Raw genomic sequence first — 9,115 nt, forward strand, 5'->3', positions numbered from 1 at the left:
TGCCAATGTTGCGGTCAGTCAGCCATCATCAGTGTGGTCTCACACATAACCTACTGTTTCACAGCCTGGTCGCAGACAAATCAGACAACTTTAAAATCACTGTACAAACAGACATCAAGAACACTTGACCAAAAGCCCAAACGTTACCACCATTGCTATAGTTCAAAGGTTACTTAATTTTGACAGATTTAAACATTTTGCAGATGCTTGTCTCATTTTTAAGATCATAAATGGACTTGCACAACTGAAACAGTTCATAGGTCGAAGGGACAGTGGTGACAGAGCAACAAGCGCAACTACCAGAGGGGACTGTGGAGTACCAACCAGACGTAGTGTGTTGTATGTGTAGTGTGTAAAACACACTAGACATAATTGTCTATGTTTTGTACATTCTCTTTCAGAGACATGCTCTGCTTCCGTGGGATGAATTCTTCCTTTTCCTCATGTACCTGGCGTTGGGGTCCACAGAAGTTGACCTGGCAGATCGTTTCGGGATCCACCCATCAACGGTCAGCCGGATCATAACAACGTGGACATATTACCTGTACTTTCTGCTGGGCTCACTGAAAATTTGGATGTCCCAAGAGGAAGTTCAGGCTGTGTTGCCGAGGGAGTTCAGGGAGAGCAAATACGCTGATACACAGGTAAACGCAATCACTTGCATTAGTCTAGACTAGATGGAAAGGGGGTCCACAGAGCACATAGGGTGGTCAGTAGCTGTCAGTAATAATAATAATAATGAATTGCATTTTTATAGCGCTTTTCTATGCACTACGTGCCTACTCAAAGCGCTTACAATGATTAATTCATTCATACATTGGGAAGGGCAGCGTAGTCTTAATGTTGTGTGAGCATGGGCAGATCAATGTATCTCTCCAGACATTGTTAAAACCTGAGAACTGTTTTCTCTGCATCACTTTGACCTAGAAAAATCATTTATGATGTTACTTCATTTTGTAGGTGATTATCGACTGCACAGAGCTGAGATGCCAACAGCCAGAAAGCTTGTCTCTTCAGAGTGAGATGTTCTCATCCTACAAGGCACATTCCACCCTGAAGGGCCTGATTGGCATGGCACCTCATGGAGCAGTCACCTTCATCTCAGACTTGTATGCTGGCTCCATCAGTGACAAAGAGCTGTTTAAGCAGTCAGGCCTCCAAGACCTGCTGACAAAGGATATGGCTGTGATGGCAGACAAGGGATTTTTGATTGTTGACTGTATCCCAGGTCAACTGTATCGCCCACCCTTCCTCTCAAAACAGAGCCAGATGCCAGCAGGAGATGTTAATAAAACCCAGGAGATTGCACACCTTCGAGTCCATGTTGAGAGAATAATCGGAAGAATTAAACTGTGCAAGCTCTTCCAGTCTGACATCCCTGTTTCCTTGATGGGAAGCATTAACTCTCTGTGGACTGTGGCCTGCTTACTCAGCAACTATCAATATGGACCTCTGGTGAAGGCCTGGGCTCAACAGTGATGAATTGAGACATGCTGATTGAGACAGAGGCTGATATGTAGATCATAAAATCACACCCATGTCAAGGGAGGGGCGCTCTAATCATCGTACATCATCAAGAATGGTGGTCCCTTATTGGCCAAGGGTGGCCACCGACATACATGCTCAGACACATGACGTAAATTCTCTATTCATTGTCAATGGCATTTAGTTTGTGTTGAGACAGAATGTACATTGTAGCTGTTGATAGGATTGGCTAAAAATATTACATGTCAATAATTTCACTGTATATTTAAGTTGTCATATCGGCTGGGATTTATTTTATTAGGAAGCCTAAAAGGCAAACAGACATTCTTTTGATTCATATGTTCCAATTCTCAAAGCCAAACACACAATTCAATCATTAATCACTATTATTTGAGTGACATTTTAGTGTCCTCACTTTCATTTCTTTTTTTTTTTTTTGTCAATTACTTAAGTGTGCTTAACCCATTCTGGGCAGGAACCCCTTTTGGTGTTTTTAGCATTATGTTATACTTTAGGTATTGAAAAATAGCTGAGCTTGAGCTTAAAACAGCATTTATGATATTTGTCATACACAAACGGGTATAAGACTTACCTCACCTGTACAAGTCAAAACGATGGGTTATAGCCCATGTTTTTTGAAAATTTGGAAAAAAAAGTTATCCTCGTTTCTCATCATTTTGGACCATGGGCTATAGCCCATATCGTACGGCATACTATAGCACGCCGTTTTTCATCATTTTTGATGATTTGACAAAAATGAAAAAATGAAAAAAACGATGGGTTATAGCCCATGTTTTTTGAAATTTTGAAAAAAAAGTTATCCTCGTTTCTCATCATTTTGGACCATGGGCTATAGCGTATATCGTACGGCATACTATAGCGGACGTTTTTCATCATTTTTGATGATTTGACAAAAATTAAAAAATTAAAAAAACGATGGGTTATAGCCCATGTTTTTTGAAATTTTGAAAAAAAAGGTTAGCCTCGTTTCTCATCATTTTGGACCATGGGCTATAGCCTATATCGTACGGCATACTATAGCGCGCCGTTTTTCATCATTTTTGATGATTTGACAAAAATAAAATAAAACGATGGGTTATAGCCCATGTTTTTCAAAATTTTGAAAAAAAAGTTATCCTCGTTTCTCATCATTTTGGACCATGGGCTATAGCGTATATCGTACGGCATACTATAGCGCGCCGTTTTTCATCATTTTTGATGATTTGACAAAAATAAAAAAATGAAAAAAACGATGGGTTATATTGAAGCGTGCACCTACACACGCACAGGCGCACATGTATATGCACACCTGGACCTGTAAATGAACAACACAAAAACTAAGGCACTGGTGTCGGACTTCTGGTTTACCGGAACGGGGTTCAACTCCCTGCAGTGCCCTGCTCAATGTGTTGTATTTACCGGAAAGGATGGGAAACATTAGCAAATTGCGGAGTGTTAGAAAAAAAAGGATGGGTTATAGCCCATGTTTTTTTTCATTTTCCGCAATTTCCGCAATTTCCGGATAACTCTTTTTTTTCAAAATTCAAAATTCCGCAATTTCCGCAATTGCCGCAATTTTTGAAATTTTGAAAAAAAAAGTTATCCGGAAATTGCGGAAATTGCGGAAATTGTGGAAATGGTAATTGCGGAAATGGTGGAAATGGTGGAAATGGATATTGTATTTTATTTTACTCAGCCATAACAATTTATTTTCTGTTAACCAACTTGCTGGCTGGCAGGCAGGCAGACAGCTACTCATAGACAGGCAGACAGACAGACAGCTACTCATGGAGAATTGGACAATATTGAAAAAATGAAAAAAACGATGGGTTATATTGAAGCGTGCACCTACACACGCACAGGCGCACATGTATATGCACACCTGGACCTGTAAATGAACAACACAAAAACTAAGGCACTGGTGTCGGACTTCTGGTTTACCGGAACGGGGTTCAACTCCCTGCAGTGCCCTGCTCAATGTGTTGTATTTACCGGAAAGGATGGGAAACATTAGCAAATTGCGGAGTGTTAGAAAAAAAAGGATGGGTTATAGCCCATGTTTTTTTCATTTTCCGCAATTTCCGCAATTTCCGGATAACTTTTTTTTTCAAAATTCAAAATTCCGCAATTTCCGCAATTTCCGCAATTTTTGAAATTTTGAAAAAAAAAGTTATCCGGAAATTGCGGAAATTGTGGAAATGGTAATTGCGGAAATGGTGGAAATGGATATTGTATTTTATTTTACTCAGCCATAACAATTTATTTTCTGTTAACCAACTTGCTGGCTGGCAGGCAGGCAGACAGCTACTCATAGACAGGCAGACAGACAGACAGCTACTCATGGAGAATTGGACAATATTGAAAAAATGAAAAAAACGATGGGTTATATTGAAGCGTGCACCTACACACGCACAGGCGCACATGTATATGCACACCTGGACCTGTAAATGAACAACACAAAAACTAAGGCACTGGTGTCGGACTTCTGGTTTACCGGAACGGGGTTCAACTCCCTGCAGTGCCCTGCTCAATGTGTTGTATTTACCGGAAAGGATGGGAAACATTAGCAAATTGCGGAGTGTTAGAAAAAAAAGGATGGGTTATAGCCCATGTTTTTTTCATTTTCCGCAATTTCCGCAATTTCCGGATAACTTTTTTTTTCAAAATTCAAAATTCCGCAATTTCCGCAATTTTTGAAATTTTGAAAAAAATAGTTATCCGGAAATTGCGGAAATTGCGGAAATTGTGGAAATGGTAATTGCGGAAATGGTGGAAATGGTGGAAATGGATATTGTATTTTATTTTACTCAGCCATAACAATTTATTTTCTGTTAACCAACTTGCTGGCTGGCAGGCAGGCAGACAGCTACTCATAGACAGGCAGACAGACAGACAGCTACTCATGGAGAATTGGACAATATTGAAAAAATGAAAAAAACGATGGGTTATATTGAAGCGTGCACCTACACACGCACAGGCGCACATGTATATGCACACCTGGACCTGTAAATGAACAACACAAAAACTAAGGCACTGGTGTCGGACTTCTGGTTTACCGGAACGGGGTTCAACTCCCTGCAGTGCCCTGCTCAATGTGTTGTATTTACCGGAAAGGATGGGAAACATTAGCAAATTGCGGAGTGTTAGAAAAAAAAGGATGGGTTATAGCCCATGTTTTTTTCATTTTCCGCAATTTCCGCAATTTCCGGATAACTTTTTTTTTCAAAATTCAAAATTCCGCAATTTCCGCAATTTCCGCAATTTTTGAAATTTTGAAAAAAAAAGTTATCCGGAAATTGCGGAAATTGCGGAAATTGCGGAAATTGTGGAAATGGTAATTGCGGAAATGGTGGAAATGGTGGAAATGGATATTGTATTTTATTTTACTCAGCCATAACAATTTATTTTCTGTTAACCAACTTGCTGGCTGGCAGGCAGGCAGACAGCTACTCATAGACAGGCAGACAGACAGACAGCTACTCATGGAGAATTGGACAATATTGAAAAAATGAAAAAAACGATGGGTTATATTGAAGCGTGCACCTACACACGCACAGGCGCACATGTATATGCACACCTGGACCTGTAAATGAACAACACAAAAACTAAGGCACTGGTGTCGGACTTCTGGTTTACCGGAACGGGGTTCAACTCCCTGCAGTGCCCTGCTCAATGTGTTGTATTTACCGGAAAGGATGGGAAACATTAGCAAATTGCGGAGTGTTAGAAAAAAAAGGATGGCTTATAGCCCATGTTTTTTTTCATTTTCCGCAATTTCCGCAATTTCCGGATAACTTTTTTTTTCAAAATTTCAAAAATTGGTAATTGCGGAAATTGCGGAAATTGCTCTTCACTTATAGCTATCTATTTTCAGGTAGATTGTTTTATTTTACTCAGTCAGCCATATCACTACTCATTTTTTTTCATGAAAAAGGTCATAGCTGGGTAATCTATTTTCAGGCAAATTGTGTTTATTGTACTTTATTTTACTCAGCCATAACAATTTATTTTCTGTTAACCAACTTGCTGGCTGGCAGGCAGGCAGACAGCTACTCATAGACAGGCAGACAGACAGCTACTCATGGAGAATTGGACAGGCAGGCAGATAGCTATGAAAAAACATGGGCTATAACCCATCCTTTTTTTTCTAACACTCCGCAAATTGCTAATGTTTCCCATCCTTTAATAATAATAATAATAATAATCTTTATTGTCCCGAAGGATATTTGTCTTCACAATCTGTTCAACAGTTCAACACCCACATCAAAACAACACAGAGCACATAACACCAAGACAGTACAAAAAAACAAAACATGAGGTCCCCACAAGCTGTGTACAGAACCATCCTATCGGCGGGGCAGTTTGTTTAATGCCGCGATGGCTGAGGGGACAAAACTCCTACTAAAACGGACCTTTTTCCATGGCAAGGTTCTGTATCTTTGTCCAGATGGCATGAGGTTAAAGAAACGATACAGAGGGTGGTCAGTGTCATTTGATATCGAGAGTGCTAGTCGTGTGATGGCGTTATTGTTCATATCAGAAAGTGTGGGTGTAGGAAGTCCGATGATTTTGGAAGCAATACGGGTGATACTGAAAAGTTTGTTCCTGTTAGGCATGGACAGTATGGTGTAGAAACATGCAGAACAGTACAACAGAACAGGTTGAATAATGCTTTTGTACAATAATAGCAGAAGATGAGGAGCAACAGATAATGATCTTAGTTTTCGGATTACATGGAGTCTTTGCTGAAAGCGTGACTGGATAGATGTAATGTGTTGATCAAACCTGAGTCTATTGTCCAGTGTGAGTCCAAGATATGTGAAACTGTCTACCTGTTCTATTGTTTTACCATTAATGAGGAGTGGGTTAAGTCCAGTGTGGGTTGTTGTTTCAATGACCAGTTCTTTTGTTTTGACCACATTCAACTCTAGATAGTTGTCAGTGCACCACTGTGTGAAATGAGAAATGGTATTCTGATAGACCGTAATAGAGTTATTGTCATGGAGCAGTCCGAGAATGGCAGTGTCATCAGAGTATTTAAAGTATGTGATGTTAGTGGGTGAGGTGCTAATACAGTCATTTGTGTACAGAGTGTAGAGGAAGGGGCTGAGGACACAGCCTTGAGGGGCCCCTGTGTTGGTGATGGCAGTTGATGAAAATGATGTACCTACTTTAACTGTTTGTGGTCTATTGCTCAGGAAGCTGTGAGTCCAGTGTATGAGAAGTGGGGGGATGTTGAGCTGATGCAGTTTCTTGATCATATGATGGCGTTGAATTGTATTAAAGGCAGAACTAAAGTCAACAAAAAGAATAGTGGCAAAATTGTCCGAAGATGAATCCAGGTGTTGGAGAAGGGAGTGAAGGAGGCATGCCACAGCGTCCTCTGTCCCCCTCTTGGCCCGATAGGCAAACTGGAAAGGGTCCAGCTGTGACCTGACAGCTGGCAGAATGATGTTCAGAATCAGTTTTTCCAGGCATTTCATCATTATTGAAGTTAGTGCAACGGGTCTATAATGGTTGGGTTCTGAGGGGCGGGGTTTCTTGGGTACTGGTATGATGGTGGATGTTTTCCAGAGGGTGGGTACGGCTGCTGTCCTGTAGGACTCCCAAAATATGGAGTGAAGGATGGGGGAGAGCTCCATGGCGCAGAGCTTAAGCCCCTTTGCCGAGATGCCATCCGGCCCTGGCGCCTTGCCAGGCTTACACCTGGCCAGCAGCTGTCGGACATCCTCCTCGTTGAAGGGGGGATGTGGCGGCTCCTGAAAGGGGAGGGCTCCCAACAGTTCCTCACAGGCAGCAGAGTAATCTTGACTGTCAAACCGTTTGTAGAAAGTGTTCAGGGTGTTTGCAAAGGTGGTAGGATCCGGAGTTGTACAGTTCTTTTGTTTTGTCTCACCACCAGTAAGGATTTTGACTTTATTGAAGGCTTGTTTTGTGTTCATGCTCCTAAACTCCTCCTCCATATTATTTTTGTATTTTAGCTTGGCTTTAAGAATTTCATTCTTAATTTTCCCATCGATAGTCTTGAGGGCGGCCCAATCTTGGCGTTGAAATGCCTTCTGCTTTTCACTGAGACTATGTTTAATATGGGGGATGATCCATGGTTTGGAGTTTGGATATTTTTTTATTGTCTTTGTGGGAATAGTGGTGGTGATACAGAATTTGATGTAGTCTGTGATCACGGAAACCCTTTCATCTAGGTCGCCTTCAAAGACGTCCCAGTCCGTGCATGCCAGTGAGCCCTGCAGCTGTGCAGTTGCGTCCTCCGTCCATTGAGGGGCGCAGTAGGTCTGTGGTTTGGACCGCTTCAGCTCTGGTTTGTAGTGCGGGAGAAGAAGCACTGTGTTATGATCCGAGCCTCCCAGTGGAGGATGAGCTCGGGCGCTAAAAGCATTCTCGATAGTTCCATAACACAGATCCAGGATCCGTTCCTTCCTAGTGGGAACGTCCACATATTGATGGAGAGAGGGCAGGACCCCCTCGAGTCTACAGTTGTTGTAGTCTCCAAGGAAAAACAACGGGGCTTCGGGGTACCTAGCCATTAGAGAATTAGCTGCGTCGGCTACTAGCTCTGCTGCTATTCTGTAGTTAGCTTTAGGCTGGATGTAAACACACCCGACAACCACAGTTGGGAATTCTCTTGGGAGATAGAAGGGGCGGAGTGACAGGGTTAGCATCTCTATGTTGGGTGTACAGACTGTGTTGTGTACCTTGATGTTATTACACCACCTGTTGTTGACATAGATGCAGACCCCTCCGCCACTGTCCTTGTCTGACTGACCTGTCCTGTCCGCCCGTATGATGGTGAATCCATCCAAACTGACATCGGAGTCCGGTATGGTCTCGTCGAGCCAAGTTTCCGGTAAATACAACACATTGAGCAGGGCACTGCAGGGAGTTGAACCCCGTTCCGGTAAACCAGAAGTCCGACACCAGTGCCTTAGTTTTTGTGTTGTTCATTTACAGGTCCAGGTGTGCATATACATGTGCGCCTGTGCGTGTGTAGGTGCACGCTTCAATATAACCCATCGTTTTTTTCATTTTTTCAATATTGTCAAATCATCAAAAATGATGAAAAACGGCGCGCTATAGTATGCCGTACGATATAGGCTATAGCCCATGGTCCAAAATGATGAGAAACGAGGCTAACTTTTTTTTTCAAAATTTCAAAAAACATGGGCTATAACCCATCGTTTTTTTCATTTTTTTATTTTTGTCAAATCATCAAAAATGATGAAAAACGGCGCGCTATAGTATGCCGTACGATATACGCTATAGCCCATGGTCCAAAATGATGAGAAACGAGGCTAACTTTTTTTTTCAAAATTTCAAAAAACATGGGCTATAACCCATCGTTTTTTTTAATTTTTTAATTTTTGTCAAATCATCAAAAATGATGAAAAACGGAAAGCTATAGTATGCCGTACGATATACGCTATAGCCCATGGTCCAAAATGATGAGAAACGAGGATAACTTTTTTTTCAAAATTTCAAAAAACATGGGCTATAACCCATCGTTTTTTTTAATTTTTTCATTTTTGTCAAATCATCAAAAATGATGAAAAACGGCAAGCTATAGTATGCCGTACGATATACGCTATAGCCCATGGTCCAAAATGATGAGAAACGA

Source organism: Protomyctophum bolini (genome assembly GCF_963924005.1).
Source record: "Protomyctophum bolini genome assembly, chromosome: 24".
NCBI classification, from domain to species: Eukaryota; Metazoa; Chordata; class Actinopteri; order Myctophiformes; family Myctophidae; genus Protomyctophum; species Protomyctophum bolini.